The sequence below is a fragment of the Lissotriton vulgaris genome, chromosome 2_1, assembly GCF_964263255.1.
Source record: "Lissotriton vulgaris chromosome 2_1, aLisVul1.2, whole genome shotgun sequence".
Lineage (NCBI taxonomy): Eukaryota > Metazoa > Chordata > Amphibia > Caudata > Salamandridae > Lissotriton > Lissotriton vulgaris.
Window position 1 is genome coordinate 1421095704 of NC_141687.1, and position 24334 is coordinate 1421120037.

Below are 24334 nucleotides of genomic sequence, written 5' to 3' on the forward strand. Positions count from 1 at the left end.
TGGGTGTGTTTGCATCAGACCCGAAGTGCTGGGTTTAAGTGCCTGGTAGAGTGGAAAGAAAGTGAACACACGCCTATTGTGCCCCCGACTCTTGCTCTAAAAACGGCCATTGTACCATTTTCTTTTCTGTTTTAGAGGCATCCCACTTGGACATGCTTGTCTGCCTTCCGTGTGCGTCGCAAAAGGATTCTTGTCTTTATGGGGCCCTAAAGATAAGAATCCTTTTGCGACGTAGACGGAAGTCAGACGAGCCTGTCCAAGTGGGACGGCTCAAAAAGAGAAAAGAATACGTCAGAAAGAGCTCTTTCCCAATGGCTGGCCATGACGCCGGCCAATGGGAAAGCGGGGCGGGGCTTAAAGCCAGATACTCAAAACCCCTCTAAATCATTAAATTCCACCAGCGAGACTATGCTTGTGCAGCCCACGTAGGCTCTACTCAGAAATACTAGGAGGAAGGCAAAAAGTTCAGGGATGACCCTGCAGAAAGGGCCAATTCCAATAATTGTGCATAATTTAGATAACTTTTCAACATAATGCTAGTGGCTCTTTCAATAGTAAATCTCTGCACATTGTTATGGGGGCTGTCATTAAGATGATGAAACCTGTATTTTACAGGAAATGTAAAATATTTCTCATAATTTACAGCTCCCTTTGAAATATGGATTTTTATTCCACTGTATTTTATTAATTAAAACCACCCACACACGGCACAGAAAGACCATATTAGAAAGTGCATGTCTTAAAAGCGGTATTCAGTCTTACATTTAAATACAAACCATAGACACAGCTGAATAATTCCATTCCTAACTCACAAATAGTGGTCGTTATTACATTGGGAAATAGCAATTAATTCTTAGCATTAACATTGAAAATTATGGCCCATAACGATTATGAGGATGTCAATAATAGTGCAAAGCAGAAAAATGCCCAGTGAGTATTTATTCAAAGATTTTTTTCACTCCACTCTAGTATAATAACATATGCAACGAAAGACATGTTTTTAGAAATATTTTTTTCTTAGAATAATCAAAACTAAGAAATCTTTGGCCAAACAATCATGGACCTTATAAAAATTTCCGTTCAGGAAGATGACAAAAAAGTTAAGAAAAACACCCAAAACTTTATACAATACCAAAAACAACTTAAATTGATGTCATTAGGGAGTGACAAAAAGAAAAGAAAAAGGAGTATTAAGTTGTGGTAGTTCTTTTGTATTTTCACCTGCGACCTATAATCCGAGGGTGCATTGCTGTGTGGAAACAGGTAAGGAAAAGGTGCTGAGGTCAGGATAAGAACATGGCAAGGGACAGTGTAAAGGAGAAAAACGTGGAAGAAAGTGAAAAAGAATAAGGAACTAGGGTAAAAAGAAAATGGGTGAGAAGAGGACAAAGCAACAGAGAAACACAAAGGCAGGTGGTTGAGAATCAAAAAGGATCATAAGGTGCCTCCTGCACAACATTAGTATAAAGAAGAAAAACAAAAGGTAAGAAGAAGGAGGGGTGAGGAGGGTGAGCGAGAAAGGAAGAAGAAGGAGGAGTGACAGGAGATATTAACAAAAAAATAAGAGAGGAGTTCTGGATAAGGAAAGGAAGGACAGAAACAGGGTAGTTCAATGCGTGACTGTGGGCTCAGAAAAGGTTTATCCGTTCCTTTGCAAAAAAAATAACTGAATGTAATTTCGAGAAACAAGCTATTTATTAAAGTGGATTTGAAAACTTGGTGAATACCATTTTCTAGGAAATGTCAAGGAAGCATGTTAGGTGAAAATAATTCTCTAATTTAGGTTTCAACATTTTTGTTTTTCTCAGACATATAATTCAATTATTTATGGGTTCTTGCCAGGTGCTTTTGGACATCACCTCGTAGGTTTCAGATATCTTGCTACAGGAGAAAGTTTGCTGAATAACTTCGAACATATTTTTCAGCCTCTGGTCTTACTGGCTCAGAAAAAGTGACATGATATTCCCAATTCAGTCCCTCCTTGCCTATATACTGCCACAGCTATTACGGGCCTATGTGTTTGCCATAGATATGTGGACCCCTATTACGAACATGACCACTGACTATAAAAGGATGAGCTAAACCAGTAAAACAATTACTAGCAGCCATTTCGGCAGTAGTTAGATGTTAGCATACTGTTTGTTTACTGCACAACAATCCAGCATAAGCATCTGCAATATTAGCTAGGAGTTTCATGTTACAGAGTCATTTTTCCTTATTACTACTATTTCTTTCTTAATATTAATAGAGTGGAGCAGAAAATATGTCATATCATCCAATGACTGGACATCTTTACTTCTTTTTACAATTTTTCCCCTCTTCTTAATGTTAATTTGCTTTACTTAGTAGACCTAGTCTCCCCTGTTTTTAGGTCTGGCATTAGACAAGAACTTTTTATTTTAATAAGGATATATGTATTGTATCCTTACTTCAGGGAATTTCGTCCAGCCCTCTTCAATCATTAGTCTGTTGCTGTGTCATTCACTTGTTACTTCCACCCACTACAACACACAGGTCAGAGCAATTAGTCAGACCTCCTGAGCCATTGACTAACTTCACTGTGAGTGATGGCATTCTTCACTTTCCCAAGGAGCACATCCACGAAGAAAGTAGCTACCTTCAGTGTTAGGGGGAGCACATCCACGAAGAAAGTAGCTCCCTTCAGTGTTAGGGATTACTATAGCAATGTATGATTTTCGATACGAAAATTGTTTGAGCAGAGACCGCCCCCGAAGGGGGCTTCGTGGGCAGGCACCATAACAAGTGCCAGGGACTGGGAAAAACTAGCTATGGCCACCACAGTGTGCCTGAGGACAAAGGGTGGGTGGGTTCCTCCCTCCCCAACACCCCGTACCCAGTCAAAAAGGTGTGCCAAGGGTGGCGTGAATAAATTGCCTGGCTAATCAAAAGATGGGCGATGGTTCAAACACCCCAATTGGGGGACACCGCCTCTGGCCAAAACAAGCAGTGGGGGTTATAAGTGCATCGCTACCCCAGCACAGGTTACTTTTTGAAGCTGGGGGCCGTGTGCTGAGCGATTTCAAGACCCACCCACCCACACCTAATCACAGCATTACTGCAGTACTGGACAGTAGAAGAGGCGTATAAGAAGGAGTACATTTGTTGGCTATGGAGGCACACCGGTGGGCGGTGTGCAGGAGGAAGGCCCCTCACCTGGTGATGCCTCATGGCCGGGTGAGGAGGACGAAAGGGGGTGCAAAGGGAGGCAGCACTCGCAGCCCATACCCGTTGGATGGTAGTGCACAAAATGGACAAACCAGGTAGCAAGTTGGGACCTAACTCCAGGGAGAGGCTACTCCCCCAGGCAAGTGACGTGAAAACCCACAGAGAATTGTGTGACTCCATAAACATGGCAGGTATGATTTATGACTTGTCGGCCATGGGAGCATGACATGTCAGGTGATTTATGAGTATGGCAAAATTATTTATGCCCACGAAAATGGACATATAAAAAAATGTCAGGCTGATGATTATGAGCTGATAAGATAAACAACATGATTTATGACAATGATATTTTAGAGCCTGTGACGTTGATTTATGGCCGGTCATAGCGAGCATGACCACAGCAATGTATTGCAAGGAATATTTCATACATGTTGTGCTAATAAACTGCGGTCAATATCGGCCACAAAGTAACAGGGCACAATGATTGCGTGTTGGCTAACTTTTTTTAATATATGTAAGGAAGAGATGTATGGCAGTTTAGAGTGGGACCGGGTGTGGGTGTTATGTGTTAAGCCACTTTTTTATATATTGGCAAGAGCCTGGCAGCTTCCCCAACAATACCGCTTTACAAAAAGGGCCGGACTGGGAAGCAAAACCGGCCCTGGAAAAGTGCTCGGCCACCCACCCCCACCTCCTGCCCCCTGGGGTTGGGGGTGCCGCCGGGCTCTTTGCCAGGGCCGGTTTTCGGCCAATTTTTGTTACTGGACAAATGCTGCAAAAACGGCCCTGTAACAAAATCGGCCCCCAGGGGCACAAAACGGACCCCACCCGTGCGGTGCACCGGGAGATTACCCGGTGCCCGCTACGGCCAGTCCGGGCCTGTTTACAAACAGCATGACAAAACAATTATTGAGAAAGCAAAAAAAATGGCAGCAAGTCAGACTTATTGTCTTTGCCAATGTGTGTTTCACTTTGAATGTTGATTTCAAATATTTTTTACAGAAAGAGACCAATCCTTTTTTTAACCCCTTGCATGCGGCGGGAATTCCCCGCCCATGCTGACTCCGCCTTGCGCGGGCGGAGTCATGACGGAACGGTTCCGTCATCAGCACAGCTCACCCGTAGCTGATGACGGAACCGTTCCGTCATCAGCATGCAAGGGGTTAAAAGTTGAACATTGTTTTCCAAAAGATAAATTAGTTTGCCCAATGGTTAGGTTGTTGTTTGGGTGTGTCAACTGTTCGGGCTACAAGTACACATCGTGAAAATATGCTGGTGCTAGCGAGACAGGGGAAGCTATCTCATTGTTTAAAAATATGTTGTTTTAGGACTTTCACAGCAAAAAAAGGAATGGTATTTGTCTAAAGGAAGTTTATAGAGTTTGGATTGCAACAAAAGCTTAATTGTGATCTACAGAACACACATGAAATCACTAACATTGTATTTTAATCTTTGGACCTCTACATTATAAAAGAAACTGAATATGATTCGGACAGACTGTTCAACAGAGTGTCCTTTACAGGATGCAAGTGTTTATCTTGGAGGGTTGATAGTAGACATATGTTTACAGCTAGAAACATCAACTGCACATCCCTTATATTCCAATACACTTTAAGTGACCCTCTGAGTTAAATATTTCCAAACTGCTTTTTGTTATGCCTTGATGTTCTATGCTTAAAAATAAACACTGACATTAGCTGAAATGCTTGAGTGTAATCAAGGGTCACATCTAGAAGCATTGCCTCACTACACAATAACACAGTCTAAATTAATTTGCACCATTTAACACCTTCGCTGCTAGGCCTTGCCCCCCACCCATGCCAAGCCTTTTTTGGGCTATTTGTGGCAGTTTGCACTCAGGCATCCGTAACTTTTTGTCCACATCAGGAATCCACACCAAATTTGCGTCCTTTTCTTTCAACATCGTGAAGATTCTAAAGGTACCCAGGATTTGTGGATTCCCAGGGAGAGGACCAAGAAATTACCTAAAATACAGCTACATTTTGATTTTTGGGGAAAAGTGGAAATAAAGTGCTGCCGAAGAAAGCGTCTGCTTTTCCACCTCAAATTGTATCAATGAAGATTTAGTGGTGCTAAAATCACCATCTTCCCAGCTTTCTCGAACAGGCAGCCTTTTGTCAGAAAAGCAACATTTTCCACACAGTTTTGGCATTTTGCTGGGACATGGCCAATTTTCACTGAAATCTATACATTTCTGGAAAGCAAACTCTAAATTCAACAAGGTGTCATTTGTGCAGATCCTTCAAGGTTTTTTTGATAGAAAGTAGTGGTTGAAATAAAATAAATATTGAAATTGATTTGAAAAAACTGTCATTTGTGTCTAGGTTTTCACTTGTAACTTCTTCTAACTAAGACAGATTTTTTAAAACAATATACTGTTCTGGCTATTGGACCCTTCTGGTTATAATGATAGATAGGATTTGTAGGTTCACTAGGAACCCGCGGTACTCAAAGCCAATAACTTAGCTGCACCTTGGAATGGTTTTTCATTGTGGAACGGGTATACAGCAATTCATTTGGTAAAATAAAAAGAGTGAAAAATGGGTATCCCGGAAACCTATATATTTCCGAAATTCCAACAACATACAGAGTCTAGAAGCAGTGATTATTTTCACTCCTTTGAATTTGTGGGTACTAGCAAGTGAATTAAAGGGCATTTTTCAAAATGACTTTTTTTTCACACTATCTTACATTTTGAAGGCAGAAATGCTTAGAAAGACAATAGTTAATAACACTTGTTCTACTATTCTGGGCTCCCCTAAGTTTCTCAATAGAAATGGTACCTCAATTGTGTGGGTAGGTTCTAGTGTTTGAGACAGGACACAGCCCAAAACACAAAGTGGACACATCACGTTTTTCCACTGAAAACTGACTCTTTTTTTGCAATATACCTAGATGTGGATTTTGGGCCTTAGCTCAGGCAGCACCTAGAGAAACCTAGCACACCTGTACATTTTTGAAAACTAGACACCCAGTGGAATCCAGGATGGGGGGACTTCTGTGTTACCCAGAATCCCTTGCAAACCTCAAAAGTTGTCTAAAAAAACAATTTTTGTCACATTTCTGTGATGAAAAGCTCTGGAATCTGCAGGAAGCCATATACTTCCAAGCACCCAAAATTCCTCCAAGTCTTCCGATAAAACTGGTATCTCACTTGTGTGGGTAGGTCTAGTACCTGTGAGAGCAAACAACCCAAAACACAACTTGGACATGTCATTTTTTTCCATTGAAAACTAACCCTTTTTTGCAATGTGCCAAATGTGGATTTTGGGCCGTAGCTCAGCCGGCACCTTGGGAAACCTAACAAACCTGTAAAAAATTTTAAACTAGACATCCGGAGATATCCAGGATGGGGTGACTTGTGTGGCTCTCTCCAAGTTCTGTTTCTCAGAATCCTTTGCAAACCTAAACTTTTGTAAAAAGAAAAACACACTTTAATCACATTTCTGTGATGGAAAGTTCTGGACTCTGCGGGGAGCAACAAACTTCCACCCACCCGGAATTCCTCCAGTCTCCCGATGAAAATTGTGCGAAAAGAAATGGCCTAAAGCGGCTTGGAACGAGCAGCTTCTAAACTGATTGACAGCGGGCGAGAAGGTCTCTGGTCTTGCGACCGGTGTATTGAGGCGGCTGTTGGGCTCCTGGAAGGCGCATGGAGTACTTGGCACGAATCCCTCATCGGGTAAAAGGACGAGGATGCCGCCGGAAAGCGCAAAAAACCGACTCCCTTTGATAGGAGCGCTACACGGATTGCAAAAAGGTGGAAAATTAGGGGAAATGCTGGTTGCTTGACTAATGTATGAATTATTCCACAACTGTAATATATAAACTGTAGAGTTCCAAGTGACTTCAGGAGACAAACTATTTAAGACTGCAGTCTGGTGAGAAGCAGGCACTATGCCACCAAAATCAGCCCATGGGGGTAAAAGTCATGGTATGATGGAACATATGGGTGAAAGCAGATTGGAAGCTATATCTAAGCATGGGCGGAAAATCCGTTTCGCTCGCGGATTTTGCGGATTTTCGGTAAATTCGCAATCCGCGAGATTCGCGAATCTCCCGCAAAATCCGCAAATCCGCGAGCAGCGGATTTCATGGCTTGCTCGCACTGTTCGCGTGAGTTCGCGGCTTCCCAGTACAACTTCGCGCCCCGCGAATAAGCGCAAAATTGCAGAAATACGATCTTAGCAAAACTGAAACTACTTACCAGGTTCAAAAGTTCAGGCTCATCATTAGTAGCCATTTCCTGTAGTGCTTCCTGAGGGGCCCCTCCAGAGTTCAGTTGCCAGTTGCAACTATTATGTGACCCTGCTCTGAACCTCAGAATAGTTACACATATGCCACAAAGGTCCTGAATTACAGCTAAGGGAGACAAGCAGGAGCCGGGCTGGAGGTTCAAATCCATTAATCAGCCCCTAATTCATTATTGTCAGTTGGGGCAGGGCAGGTGTTGTAACTAATTTTGCAACAATGAAAGCACTTAGCAAGTGCAAAAGATCACTAATCAGGAAGCACTAAGGAAGCAGGTGCCAGCTAAAAAAATATTCTGTGACACATTAATCAGCCCCAAATTAATTCAGGTCACTTGAGGCAGGGAAGGTGTGCTTGCGTTGCCACAATAATGTACACTGACTGGACAACCAGAGGGTGCTGTGATGAAACAGAGGGTGGCATGGGTGGGCCAGAGGGTGGCATGAGTAGTCAGAGAGTGGCAGTGGTGACAGAGAGTGGCAGTGATGAAGAAGAGTGTCCCAAACAGGCTGGACAACAAGTTCGCGAAACTTGCGACCCGACAGGTAAGTTCGCGTTTTGCGAAATTGTACAAAACCCTCGCGAACTGGCAGAAACCCGCGCGAACACAAAAAAAAAAATCCGCAAATTCGCGAGAATTCGCGGATTTTGCGGATTGCGAGTTCGCAAATCCGCAAAATTCGCGAACGCGAGATTCGCAAAATTCGCCCATGCTATATCTAAATCTGGGATAAACGCTAAAACAGCTCTGGAAGGTGCCGTTGGGGATATAAATGCACAGGCTGGGGAGGACAAGATGGGGGCAAGAAAAAAAGTTCCTCAAATGTTTGCAAAAAATAAAAAGGGTATAGGGAAGAAAAAGGCACACGCTGCGACTCCAGCTGGGAAGGACAGTATTGATACTGATTTTGAATCAACTGATACCCATTCTATTCAGGGCAAAGGATTCACATCAATGCCAGCGCGGGCTGCCTCGGAAGCGCCTAAGGGGGGAGGGCTTGACGATGCAGCTGGAGATTCACAGTATAGTCAAGATACCCCTGTACAGGACTCCACCTTGGGCCACGATATAAGAAGTCGGAATGTGTCAAAGTCTTCTAAAGAGGGTGACTCAGGGGATAAATATTACTCCCTTTCAGAGTCTTCGGACCTCTGGGATCAAGATGGGCAGAATGAAAAAGATGGGGGGCCCAGTTCAGGGTCCTTGGAAGGCTTGGCAATAAGTTTATGGAATGAATCGACCACCTCAAATACGGACAAGACAAATCTGGATAGCACAATGCTACAAAGTGGACTGATGGGTATAGCAAAAGTGCCTCATTCAGGGACAGCTAAAAGCTTGATGTGGGAGATCTCCTAACTCCTCAGTCTCAACCTCCTGGTACGGAAAGGACAGATCTGGCGCTCGATAATGGTGGCATGGTGGAGGGCCGGGTGGTGGTTCAGACGGGTGAAATATCGTTGGCAGCGATCTACCAATCCATCGTGGATCACAGTCTTGAGACTCGAGATGAAAATCTTAAGACTCATACCGCCTGCCGGAAACTTCAGAACACAATCAGGAAAATTGCAAAAACCTGCAATGAATTTCCGGACAGAATAAATGAGGCAGAGATGAGAATATCAACCTTGGAGGATGAGGTAACAGCGCAGAAAGCTACCTTTGATGCTATGACATCAAAGAGAGGTGACACCCAGATGAAAATCGTGGATTTGGAGAATCGCCTACGCCGTAATAATCTTAGAGTACTAGAAATTCCGGAGGGCTCCGAAGGGTCTGATGTGCGCAAATTCATGATTGATCTCTTTATCGAAGCCTTCCCAGAACTCACAATGTGGAACTGGTCTTGTGAGATCCAGAGGGCCCATAGATTCCCATTTAGATTGCTGTCATCCAAGGGATCTCAATCAGAGAATAAGACAAGGGCTATTTTGATATCTTTAAATAACTTTCTAGCACGGTAGGCCCTATATGATCTGGCTTGACCAGATAAGAAGCGGCAGGGAAAGGGTGTGCAGTTTTTCGTAAGGCCGGATTTCTGCCACTATACGATGGAGAAGAGATGGCTGTTACGACAACTCATAACACCGGTTCAGAACAAGGGAGCACAAGCGTTTCTACCTAATCCCGCCACACTAAAAACTGTTGATAAAGGCCATACAAGGTTCTTCACATCAGAAATTCAGGCCAAAGAATACCTGGACTCCATTGGGACAATGCAGGAAAAAAAAGAGAAAAAGGGATTGAAAAGCAGTTGGCTTCCCAATGACTATGTTGTTGGATGACATTGGATGACTTTGGCTTGAGACTTTAATAAATTTAAATAAGCAAAGCATAACATATGGGTATACACTTTGGGGGTTAACACCCTTTACATAGAAGAAGTGGATACACCAAGGTGCAAGTCTCTCTCCATCGTAAGGGCCATTAGCCCTTTTGCCTATGTAGTGGGAATTGGGTGGGGGAGAGGGGGGAGGTCAGGTGGGATTAGGGGGGCACATGGTTGGGTGAGGTATGTGAAGTTAGGGTGAGTAGTAGGAGTAGGGGGAGGAGGGGGAGGGGTCAGGGGACCTATAAGCAAAATAAAAAACAGAAATCAGAGATATCTATCCTTACTAGAAACCACCAAATTAAGATGCAAAAGTGGCAATGGTCTGATAAGGGAGCTAATAGTATAAAATATGGATAAATTCAGGATCTATTCATCTAATGTGGGCGGCCTAAATGATAGGAAAAAACAGGAGAACGTTTTTGAAATAATCAGAACAATGAATCCAGATGTAATATGCTTACAAGAAACTCATATACCATGGCGAAACAGGAGTTTCCTAGAGATTAGGGGCTATTCTCTAGTGGCCTGTTCTTTTCAGGATACAATGATTAGAGGGGTTGCGATATATTTAAGACAGCGGGATGGGTCGGTAATGCGATCAGCTGCGGATAAGTGGGGGCGATGGGCAATAGTAGAACTGCCGAATGGTTTAACAGTTGTTAATATCTATGGCTCTAACCTGGATGACGATGGTATCTGGAACGTATTGGAAATGGAATTAATTAACTGGTATCAGCGGCTGATAGAATGTGGTGACTTTAATATACATCAGGATGTGACGAATGCCTACAACCAAATATACCTCGGAAGAAAACCAAGGGTTTATAGAGCAATTAGAGCGTTCGAAAATACTCATGGTCTCTGTGATGTATGGGCAGAAAAACAACATGCAGATCCTGGATTTACTTATTTTTTCCATCCACACAGAAAATTTGTACGGCTGGATTATTTTCTTGCCTCTTATCTACTAGTAGGTAGTCTTGACATAAACTGCCCCAACTATACTCTGACCACAACCCCCTGGTATTAGAGATAAGAGAGGTTATGAGAAGTAAACAAAGGGCACTATGGTCTTTTGATAAGAAACTCATCTTAGACGAGGAATTTTGTAACTTTATTAAACAATGGCCGCAGGAGTTTTTTTATTGCAATAGGTATAGCGCATCCCGTGAGATAGTATGGGATACCTTTAAGGCTACCCTGCGAGTTTAGATAATAGGGTATGCAGCTCACATTCAGAAACAGCGTAAAATGCAAGTTGATCTACTAATTAGTAAATTATCTAAATTAGAAGCAGAGCACACTCAGATAATAAATAGTGGGAGCTCAGAGTGTTTAATAGCTGAACATATGAGTAAACTCGCTATAGCAAAATCTGAAATAAATGCTTACTTTCAGAATAAAATTGCCCAGATGTTTTAAGCGTATCGGGGGAAGCTGTACGAATATGGGGAGGCTACGAAGTGACTCTTAGCATTAAGAACACAGCAAAAATCAGTTAGAAATAACATAGTCGAAATGAGGGATAAATATAATCAGCTAGTTTCTGGACCACAAGGAATAACCGGGGTATTTAAGGAATTTTATACTAAACTGTATTGTTCAGAAGAGTGCTCCCTGGAGGAGATTTATATGACGGAGTAATAGATGAATCTTCTCTCCTAACAAGACTAGATCCTGAGTTCGCCACAGAATTGGAAAAGGAAGTAACTATAGACGAAGTTCAGGAGGCACTGGCATCCCTAGCATTGGGGAACGCTACAGGTCCCGTTACAATCCCCATAGAAATGTATAGATTATTATTGCCCCAAATACTTTCTGTTCTGCAAGATTTATTTGTTAGTATTCACTATAGAGGGATCCCACCCGTTTCGTGGCAGGATACGGATTTGGTCATCTTTTAAAAAAAAGATAAACCTCCAGAATTACCATCATCATATCGCCCCATATCGCTTATGAACGCGGATGCTAAAGTGTACTCAAAAGTAATGGCCACTCGACTGCAAAAGACCATTGCTGCTCTCATATCACCATGGCAACATGGTTTTGTCCCCGGCAGGGGGACCACATACCATACAAGGCGGGTTATTGCAATTTTGGATATAGCAGAGGTGGACGCGGTTGAAATGGATGTGGTCCTCCTGGACGCGGAGAAAGCCTTTGATCGAGTGGCCTGGCGATATTTATGGAGGAGCTTGGTAAATAGAGGATTTCCTCCAGGAATGATTAAGGCTCTCCAGGCAATGTATTTTAAACCGCATGCCCAGATTCAAATTATGGGTCATACATCTAGGAGGATAGAGATAGCTAGGGGGGACGCGTCAAGGCTGCCCCTGTTAACTTATATTGTTTGCATCTTATTTAGACCCTTTTATTAACCGTATTTTACATAATCAGTTGATAAAACCAATTATAATAGGTGATTATGAGACAAAAGTTTTAGCATATGCAGACGACATCGCAATTATTACAGCTGAGCCGCGAACTGCTATCAAAGAAATTGAAAGCTTGGCAGTCCAATTTGGGGAAAGATCTGGGTATCTTTTAAACAAAACTAAAACGCAAATTATCTGCTCTGCAAAGTGCTCATTTAAAGATCCTCGGGTAGTTAAGTCAGCAACGTATTTAGGGGTCAAAATAATAGCAGACATTAATGAACTTTGGGCAATTAATATTGATCCAGTATTACAAATAATACATATGACCTAAAACGCATGAATAAATTACATCTTACAATTATTGGGCGAATAAACGTAATTAAAATTATGATATTCCCTAAAATTCTGTATCTTATTCGGGCAATAACTTTGGAGCTCACTGCTACTAAAATACATAGAATTGAGGCAATGTTTTCTAAATTTATCTGTGGGTATCAAAAGGTGCGTCGTGCCTATAAATACTTGACACTACCGAGGGATCGGGGAGGTTGGGGAGCCCCGAATGTACAGCTGTACTATTGGGCTACGCCCTACAACAAACAGGGACATTATATCATTTACAAAGGGAACTAGGTGGAACGATCTCAAATACCCATTATATATCAACTGGTTGTGGGTAATGAAGTCACGGGATTACTACAAAGACAGTTAGATGCATTATATAAAAACCCTCATTATAGATGTATGCAGATGGTATTAAGGATTTGGAAAAAAGTGGTAAAAACCTGCAAAATCAGTAGGTATAATAAATACACCTCACTTTGGCACTCTGACCTTTTAGCATCAACACTGTACGATGGAATGGCTAGGAAATGGGAACATGCGGGGATTATATTATTAGCAGATTTATATTCAAATACGGAAAGGAAATCTTTTCTAGAAGTAGTTCAAGCTCCTGCTTTAAATATCTGCAAATCCAAAATCGAATTAGGGGGATTCCGACATACCTTATAAATATGGATGCTGTTCCTATTCTGAAAATGATGGAAAATGCAGATAGTAAAATTAAGGAATTTATTTCAAAACTGTCAGATGATATAGGCAATATAGAAACCGAATGGGCTTGTAAGCTTGAGGATTGGGAAATATTGATATGGTACTAGAGATAGGAAATAAGGTACTTATGGCAGCCAACCTCAAAGCTCAGCAATATAAAACAGTATACGATCTCTATTACACGCCGGCTAAATTATTTGAGATGGGGAAGAGGCAAAATGATGAATGCCCAAGATGTCAGGCAGGCCCAACGGATAGTATACATATGTTTTTCTCATGCACGAAGCTGAACTTGCTAAAAGAGGCTATTGAAAAATGTTGGTTTCAGCTATTCAATAGAGAGATTAATATTACTCCAACAGTGATGCTGTTAGGCTTTGATGCTTGATTAAACTTAATTTTGAGGGAGCGGGATTTTGTGTTTTTAATGGTGGTGATAGTACGCCTATTGACAGTGAGCCTCCTACATATTCTCAATGGCTCTATAGGCTACTATATCTTGGCCGTCAAGAAATCGCTCTATATAAATGTAAAGGGATCAGGGCCAGGAAGAAAGGCGAAAACATATGGGAACCTCTCATAACATGGATGGAAGGAAAGGGGCAGCAGGGGATTGGGTAGTTATATCTATTTTTAGAAGAAATATGATTTGGATTTTTTGGGAGGAAACAGTGTACATATACGGATTTACAAAGAATGTCAATGATATGCAAAAGATATCATATCTCTGATTTCAATATATAAAGAAAAAAAGGAAGTTGTTCTAGAAACGGCTGATCCATAAAATTCCTTTGAATCTATTTTAGATACAGACATGATTTTGACCACTGCCAAAGTGGAAGAGAATGTGGTAAGTGTAATACAAAATGTTATGCCTATTCATTTGAAGGTATTTAATCCTACACAGTCTTAGAATCTGCTGTTATATTTTGAGAAGAATAAGGTTCTTTACAAAATATTTATCTATTCCATATTTATTTTTGCCTCGGTGAGCAAACTGTATCTACTAGAAATACTATTTGTACGCAGAGGCTTTTGTCATTTCAACCCACAAGCTCCTCTTGCCTTCAAAATCACTAACTTAGATGAATAATAGTTGATTGATGAAGTCCCAGAATGCCATTACACTATAAATGCTTCAATGATTTGGGGATAGAGTGCTACTTGCTTAAAGGTGCAACTTTTTGTCTAGAAAGCGTAATGCCCTTAGGGGCTTGGAGTAAATAATATTTCTTTGACAGGTATCTAATATTGAGAGAATTAAGAGAGGATTTGTTTCCAAGAATCACACTTTAGTAAAGTGTTCTCTAGGAAATGTATCAAACAGACTTATCTGCAATGTATATTTAGAAATTAATACATTTGTATCTCCAATGTGTTGTGTAAGTTAACGTTGTCTAATGCAGACTGAAGAGGGCCAAGCAGCCATGTCAGATGTTGAGCATATAACTTTAAGATAAAAGTTTCATGTATTTAAAAAAAAAAAAAAGGAAATGGTCTAAAGCGCACATTTTTCCAGTGAAAACTGGTCCTTTTTTTACAAAGTGCCTAGCTGTGGATTTTTGGCCATAGCTCAACTGGCACCTAGGGAAAGCTAGCAAATCTGTACATTTTTAAGAAACTAGCTACCTATAAAAACCCAGGATGAGGTGATTTGAGTGGCTAGCATGAGGTTCTGTTATCCAGAATCCCTCGCAAACCTCAAACTTTGTCAAAAAAACATTTTACTCACATTTCTGTGATGGAAAGTTCTGGAATCTGCAGGGAGCCACAAACTTTCATGCACCCAGTATTCCCCCAAGACTGCAGAAAAAAATGGTACCTCACTTGTGTGGGTAGGCCTAAATCAGGCAACATAAATGGCCCAAAACCTACTGTGGAGAATTCAACATTATCGATCACAAAACAACCTGATTATGCAAGGCAGCCACCTGAGTTTATGGTCACGGGCTTAGCACCCATCAAGGGAAACCTACCGAACCCAGTCAGTTCTGAAAACTAGATACCTGGGGGAGTCCAGGGAGGTGTGGCTTGCATGGATCCCCCAACATTATCTTACAGAAAATCCCCTGCAAATTTCAAATTTAGTTAAAAAAAACTTTCCTCACATTACTGTATGGGAAGCTGTGGGATCACCGGGCCATCACATATTTCCTACCACCTAGCATTTCCCCAGATCTCCCAATAAAAATGCTACCTCACTTGTGTGGGTGGGCCTACTGTAAGTGACAGGATCTGGCGTAAAACGTACTGTAAAGACTTCAGAATGATTGATCACAAAACAACCTGGTTCTACTAGGGCATCACCTGCGTTTTTGGCCCTGGACTGGGTGGCTTTCTAAGGAAACCTACCAAACCCAGACAGTTCTGAAAACTAGACACCCAGGAGAATCCATGGAGGTGTGGTATGTGTGGCTCTCCCAATGCTTTCTTATCCATATACCCTGCAAACCTCAAATTTAGCTCCAAAAATCACATTTTACTCACATTTCTATGTGCGAAGCTGTGGGATCTCTGGCCATCACAAATTTCCTACCTTCCAGCATCCCCTCAGGTCTTTCGATAAAAATTATGTCACATAAGTAAAAATCTCATAATGATAAAAAATACCATGGCTATACTATGGTGCACAACTTATGCTAATTATTCAAAGACAAAATGATTGAGAGCATATGTCAGAATCTCAAATTTTATATCATATTGTTTAATAAATGCCACATCTCACTTGAGTCAGCCTATGTAAATTGTAACTTGTATAGCGCACTACTCACCCGCAAGGGTCTCAAGGTGCTTGTACAAATACCGCTGTGGAACCCATCCTGGCTTTCCTTGTGAGGCGTCCACTCCTGGGCACCCCCAAGGTGGAGACCAGGCATCCTTAGCGTTGTGGGGGCCGTTGTGGAGATTAAGCAAGCTATTGCCCAGAGTTGCAGAGTGGGACTCCATGATTGGAATAGGCACCGAGGCGAGAATTATCAGGTCCGTGGAATTTTGAGCCCAAGACCCACCGAGGCAGGGAATTGAACCCTGGCCCCAGGCTAGACCTCTGCATCAGGGTCTGCCGCTTTAACCATTGAGCCACACTTCTCCACTATGCCTATAGGGCATTCACAGATGTTCACAGACGTTTCCACCCTCTTTCTGAAAACACACAGGCAGGCTAGTTCCACCTGATTATACACAAATAGGGTTAACTCAAATACAGTCTCAGACAAGAATTTAAGGTTACTTTTTCACTGTCAGCAAGGATTAACCTTTTACTTGAAATCCAACTGGATGGATGAATTATTTCACCTCTCCCCCGCATCCACCACCCACCCCCTACAATAGGAATGTGTGAGCCAATAGTGGAAATGGGCAAAGCACAATGGGATAAGTGAGAACATGGAGACATGGGAAATCACATTCTGACACATGACTATAGGAGTCACTTATGTCTGCAGGGCAAGATAGCTATCTAAAGGAAAATGGATATCTTTAGTAATCTGTTATTTTTGATAGAGGTGGGCATAACTCGTATAATTCAGTGTAGCTCAGTCACACAGAATTACCTAAAAACTCCTGAAGATTATGCTTAAATTACACGAGAAGAGTAATTCTGCTTTTAGTGCTATTTCTTAGAGCGAAAATGTCCCCTTTCATTCAAAATGGGCACGAAGATGCATTTTGCACTAAGAAATAGCGCTAACAAGAATAGCTCTTGGAATGGGATTTCCCGAATTTACTATGACATTAAGCTCTATTTTCTTAGCACAAAATGCACCCTTGCATCCAAATTAGATGTGAGGATGCTTTTTGCGCTAAGAAATAGCACCAAATGCAGCAGAACACAGATAGCGAGAATAAGCAGCCACTCACACTTGCTAAATGTGCTCTCGCATTAAGATTTCTTCCCCCAAATTACTTTTAATTATGTGTGGAGGAGTAATCTTAGAATTACCAGTAATTCTGTGTCAAAGAGCAATGTGCAATTACCGCAAATACCTTGAGTAGTCCAGTGTAATTGAAATTCTGTGCAGGCCTAGTTTTAAGCCTGGCAGCTCCTCTAATAGAAGATAAGGTGTATTTGTGCAATTCACTTTTTTTGTTTTTGAAGTGAGGCTGATATTTCTGAAACTGAAGCATAACAAGAGCCAATACAACTTGTGTTAAACCTGGCAGCCTTAGGGTTGTCTTCACCCCGAATCGTTTTGACTTCATCCTCCCATTTTTGCTGATCTCATTTTGTTGGCCTTAGGATTTGTTGCCATCATTGCTTACCAGTGCTAAAGTGCTTGTGCTCTCGCCTTTAAACGTGTAAAATTAGCTTACCCCTAATTGGCCCATTTAATTAACTCATAGGTCCCTAGTAAAGTGCTACCACCTGTACCCAGGGCATGCAAATTAAATACTACTATTGTTAGTCTTGGCTATTTCAGTGGGTTCGCCGCCAGACATTTTGCTTTTTGGTTTCCTAGGTTTGACCTTGTTTCGTGGCTTTCAAGACTCTGGGCACTTACCACTGCTATTCAGTGCTAAAGTGTATTTGCTCTCCATGTAAACTGTGGTTAATGATTGGTGTTTCCTTAATTGACATTTACTAATAAGTCTCCAGCACGAGGCACTGTTGTGCCCAGGGCCTGTAAATCAAATGCTAATAGTGGGCTTGCAGGACTGATTGTGCCACCCATGCAAGCAGTTTTTCAAAGGTGTCTCAGACCTGCCACTGCAGGGTCTGTGTGCAGTTTTCAATTGCCATGTTGCCCTGGAAAGTGCTCCCACTTGCCAGGCCCTAACCTTCCCTTTCCGTACATGTAAGACACCCCTCAGGTAGGCCCAAGGTACCCCTGTGGGCAGTGTGCAGTTTAGGGAAATACTGTACAGTTCTTTTTTCACTATTGAAAAACTATCTGCCCCATAGGCTAACATGGGGGTTGCCTTGTAAAATCTTACAAGCCTAAATTTCCTTTGGGACAAGATAGAGGAATAGAGTTTAGTTTGCCTGAACTCGTGATTTAAAAATACATCTTTTAGTAAATATGATTTTTATATTATGTGTTTGAAAATACCACTTTTAGAAAGTGGGTATTTTCTTGTCTAACCCTCCTGTGTGCCTCTGCCTGTTTGTATATTCTTGGTCTGCATTTAGAGTGACAGGAACAGGGAATGTGCATTCACACTAGACAGACACAAAGGGGGGGGAATTGAGGTGTGTCCCGCCTTTCCCAGGTGACGCATAACCAGGCTGAATAGACCTGGCTGCATTTAGAGTAGTGGGAGGAGTTGTTGCTTGCACCTGAATGGGCTCTGGCTGCTTCTCACAAAGCTATCTCCACCTTTGTGGGCAACCTGGCCTGAGCCAGACTGAACTGGTTAATGAGTGCCAGAGGAAATTTGTTGGAACCAACATCAAAAGAAAATGTGGTATAAATTTTAGGGCCCTGACCCCAGAACATTAGATTACTGCTGGACTGAGGAACGTGCCGGGAAGAAGAGCTCAAAGATCTGTGAGGAGAGACTACCACTTTGCTGTGTGCTTTGGTGAGTTGACCTGCAGTTGCTGCTTCTTTCTTGGCAGGGAAAGGACTGGACTGTGCTTTCTGCATCCTAAGTATTTCCAAGGGCTTGATGTAGACCGTGCCTCCTGTTGGAAGTCTCAGGGAAATCAAGGACTGCTTTCACCGAGACCTTTGGGCCTTGCACACCGCATTCAGCAACGACTATGCCGCTGCCTGCACCGTGACCAGTCAGCATCACAACGAGCACCGCCCCACTTTGCAGTGGAGCACTAGTCTCACCAACAGTGCTGGATGACTGTCACCGAGCTGCTGCCTGCATCATGACCTGAGGGCACCGCATGTCGCACCACTCCACTTCACACCACAGCTCAATACCTGCCGATGCCGGCACTCCTGACTTCAAACAAACAATACGTGTGACTACAAGGGCCCGACGACTCTGGCACAGAGTCGGATCCGACACCTGCTGACGCCACTCCTCAGGAGCTCATCGCAAGGCCATCACCCTGCATCTCCAAAGGTACTGTTTTACAGGTCTCCCTGACACCATAGCTGGCCCATGATGCTGTGATTGGCCAGAACATTTGGATTTGTTTGCTCACAACCCTTTGGGTATCGGGTTCTGGAACTGGATGTTTCTGCTGCCACAGAGGAGAAAAGGTAAGCAGACACTGTTAACACTGCCACTGCCGGCTCCGTGACCTGAAGGCATAGCAACACTTCGCACCACAACCCTGGTCTCACCAAAAGCCCCATCCGATGCCATGGCCAAGCTGTTGCTTGCATCATGACCTGTGGGCACTGCCTCGCTTCACACCACTGCCCTGGTATCACCAATGCCACAATGCCATCACCAATGCCACTGCCTGCACCGTGGCCTGTGGACAATGCTCATGGAGAACACTGAGCACCCTCCCACTTCGCACAGCACCCTGGTCTCACCAATGCCAGTGCTCCAAGCTCACTTCAACGCCGCTGCCTTCACCATGGTTGGGGGTCCCACTTTTAGGTTATTTGATGCACCGCCATATCCCATACCGCAGCTTTGGCCCACCGACGCCAGCAACATCGACTCCAGGTCAACAATTGACACCTCTGCTTTCAGGGAGGCCCTGCGCACTGCATCCAGCAACGACTATGCCACTGCCTGCACCGTGACCTGTCAGCATCGCAACGAGCACCGCCCCACTTTGCACTGGAGCCCTGGTCTCACCGAGCTGCTGCCTTCATCAGGACCTGAGGGCACCGCATGTTGCACCACTAAGTTTCACACCACAGCGTGATGCCTGCCGATGCCGGTGCTCCTGACTTCAAAGTAATGGAGTTCAACTTGCAACGCCTGTGACTTCAAGGACCAGACAACTCTTGCACAGACATCGGAACAGACGCCTGCTGACGCTGCTCCTCCGGAGTTCACTGCAGGGCCATCACCCTGCATCTCAAAAGGTACTGTTTTACGGGTCTCCCCAACACCATAGATGGCCCACGATGCAGTGATTGGCCAAAACATTTGAATTTGTTTGCTTTTATATCCCCGGACGGAGTTATTGACTCCAAAGAACTGTATATAAAGTCTATCTTTGCTTTATTGGTATTGTGGATTGCTGTATGGTGGATTTTTATCATTTTGGTATTGTTTTATACATATAAATATTGCATAATTTTCTAAAACTGTTGTGGTGTCACTTTGTTGTATTTTCACTGTATTACTACTGGTTATGTCCAATTGCTTTACACACTGCCTCTTGGATAAGCCTGACTGGTCGTGCCAAGCTAACAAGGGGGTGAGCAGGGGTTTTGTTAGACGTGTAATCCCTAGAGAGGTGGATTCTGCCCAGGTTCGGTGCAGGCCCTAGCCAACAAGAAACCCCATTTCTAACAACTAGTGACCCTGCAGCACTCCTTCTGTCACCCATGTAAGTAGCCCTTTGAACATGTCTCAGGCCCCCTATTGCAACCTGTGTGTGCAGTTCTAAAGTGCTATTTTGTCCTGGTAAAATAAACCTGTTGCCAGACCAAATACTTACTTTTTAATACACATATGTCAATCCTAGCCCTTGCCCTCCAAACAAGCTGAGTTTAGGGCAGGAAGGCAGGAAATTCCAGACATCTCTGTAGGGTGAAAACTCTAGAAACTTCTACTTCGAAGTGGGCACCAGGTATAAATAGGAGAACTTAAGACCCAACTCTTCAGTGCACTTCTGAACCTGTGAAAGATGGACTGCTGTGCTGCTCTGCTTCAAAAAGGATTGCTCGTTTGCCCTGCTGTCCTACTGCTCTGCTGCATCGGTGAGAAGGACTGGACTTGCACCTTGAACCCAGGACCACCAGAGTGACTCTAAGGGCTAGTTGGCTGGCCTTTCTGATCACAGCCTTAGGGATAGAAATCACTCAAACCATCCTGAACCTGAAGAACCAGGTTTTAGAACCCCGCAGCGCCAGGGGCACGCCCAATGTCTTCGGGTTCACCTGTCTTAGAATACAGAGACACGGGATACTTCTCGGTGACGTCAAAGATCAAATTTATTGGCTGCAACCAGGAACAGAAGTCTACGAAGCACAACACGGGTGGTTCGCCAGAGACTGCACAATTTTCGTATTGCGAGACATCGTCTTTTATGCCAAAAATCACATTCCTGACTAGCATCAATTACTTATGAACTGTCTAATTACAAAGTGACATTTCAAAAGGTATCGCATAACGACAAGCCCACTTTCAGTTGTCCAGCCCACCATCAATTACAAGGAAAACCCAACATTCTTGCTCGGACAGGCCGGACGAACCCATAATAAAAGACCTCAACCCAAACCATAAATAGGCCATAAAAGAAGGAACAGAAACAGATGAGAAGCAAGATAGAAGGGTGTGTGCATGTACCATAAACTCAGCAATGTCCTGCTCTTTGATCTCTATCTGACCAGCTGCCAAACAAGGAACTGGCTTAACAAGGTTAGCTTCGGGCAATGGAGTCAGTTCGCTCAGGTCATCTAGAAGGCAGCTAAAGGTGTACGTGTCCCAAAGACTCGCTCGGCCGTAGTCATCGGCCTATGTGAGGGCAACCACAAAATGCTGCCGTACACAAAATGGAACCCGAAGGTTCAGAACGAAATCCCTGAATACATAGTGTATCCATCAATCGAACATGACGAAAACACTCGTGCATACCGCACTCGTCATTTGCGGTTCGCTGATACCAAAATCGTCACGATACGACGACCTTTATTGAACAGGTTCAGAATCACGGAACCTCAAACCCTGAACCTGGACTCTGTGAGTCTTAATACGCCAAGCGGTGCTCCTCCAGTTATGGACCCTTGGCTAAAGGTATTCTGACACCCTAGCTGTGGTCACATCAGAACTGACAATGCTTGGTGCAGACCTGACACAGCTCTTTACAGCTTATGATCAGACCTGACACAGCACGACACAGCCTCGATGCAACCCTGCTGTGGTAATGTGTAGTTATATTCTTTAATTTTGTCGATTTGTCATTATGGCATACTCTCTCCGCTTCTCCCTCTTGGTTTCCCCAGTACAATATTCCATATTGAATGATTATCCTTGATTGGGGTAGTTATGAAAAGGCAGTTACTGTGGGAACCTGGATGATGCTGTGGTTCTTTTCTGGACTAAAACCTGTATGAAATTATCATCCTCTATTTGATATTTCTTTGGGGGGACCCCTGAAGATTTAAAGAGACACTTTACATAGGTGATGACTGGACCTACTGCTGCGTGTACAGGAAGAAACAGCAACACTTTTATTTCATCTAGGAGTCTCGTGTTTGTAGTTACTGAAGCCACCATCATCCAAGAGTTACTGTTTCTAACTTCATTCTACTTTTTACCAGCATTTTGTTGAGAACACATTGTACGTACTTATCGTTATTTTCACTTATTCCCCTCTGATTTATTTACTTTTTTAATTTTGCCTGTTTTTATTGATTTTTGCCTTGCAAGTATTCTCACTGGATCCCTTTTTGAGCTTCTTTATTGCCATTATATAACTTTACTTTGCACAGGACCCCCTCATGGTGCCCTTCATAATGACCGGTTACTTACTGATAATAATTATTACTCCGAGTCAAAAACCTCCCCATCACAATCATTACCACAGCTCCTTCCAAGAACATCCCAGTAAAAAGCTCTCTATCCCATCCCTACCCTCCAGTCCACTCCCACATCCTGTGGCATATAACCCTTGACCCCAGTAAGCACATCATGTACCCCCAAGTACAAGAAGCCGAACAGGGAGGGATGGATGGGAACCCGGATTGTGACGGGGAGGTCTTAGACTCCGAGTAATGAATATTAACGTAAGTAACTGGTCATTACCTCCTCATCAGACCTCCCTGTCACAGTCATTACCACATGAGCAGATACCAAAACAAGAATCGGCTTCAACATAGTGCAGTGAACAGACTTTATTAATAGCAGCAGACAGTCACACCACCTGAACAGAATGCAACACAGCGTCCCCAAAGCCAGCCAAACCTGCCCCACCCACCGCCAAACAGTAATGGGACATAAAGGTCTGAGGCGCACCCCAAGTAGCTTCCCGGCAGATCTCCGCCATAGAAGCCCCCTGAAAACAAGACCAGGAAGCAGCCATGCCCTGAGTCGATCTCCCTTAATCCAACACAGGCGCCAGCACGCCGTAAGCATCATAAGCCCACAGCCCACCTCAGCAAGACTGAGAGTAGCCCCCGAAGGCTTCAGACCATGACCAGTCACACCAAAGGTCACACAAAGTGAATCCACCTTATGAAAAGTCTAGGTACACACCAAGTACACCTCCAGAGCCCGCTTAACATCCAAACAGTGCAGCCGCACCTTATCCCCCAAAAGAAGAACCGGACAGAACACAGGGAGCCTGGGACGCCAACATCCTCCTAGCTCACACACCAGAGTCAGTCTGCTGGGTTCTGACAGGAAAACCTTCCCCATCTTGGTGTTGAAGACCGCCCCCCAATGAACAGCAATTCCTGAGTGGGGCACAGATGGGACTTCTCCAAGGTCAGAATCCACCCGAACTGCTGAAGGAGCCGGCAAACCTCCTGGGTATGAGCTTGAGACATAAGAAAAGAAGAGGAAGAGATCAACCAGTCATCCAAGTAAGGAAACACCTGGATCCCCTGGGCATGCAACAACCCCACCAAGGGAGCCAACACCTTAGTAAACACCCTAGGAGAAGCAGCCAGCCCAAATGGCAGTACCTGGAACTGGTAATGATCCACACACACACAGAACAGGAGAAACCTCTAAAAAGCCATGTGGACTGGCACCTGAAAGTAAGCGTCCCTGAGATCCAGAGAAGCCAGGAAAACTCCTACTGACAGGAAGGACAGATTAAACTACAGAGACATCATTTTGAAGGACTGATGAGGGATACACGCAGTCACCGCCTTAAGATCCAGAACAGGACGGAAGTCCCCATTGGGTTTTTAGACCAGAAACAGGATTGAGAAAACCGCCTGACCCTGTTGACTCACAGGGACCCGCACCACAGCCCCTTTGGAAACCAGGCCATGAACTCTGGAAAACAGAGCCCGACATCTGACCCAAGATCAGGGAACAGGAGTAGCCCTGAACACATCCACCAGAGGAACC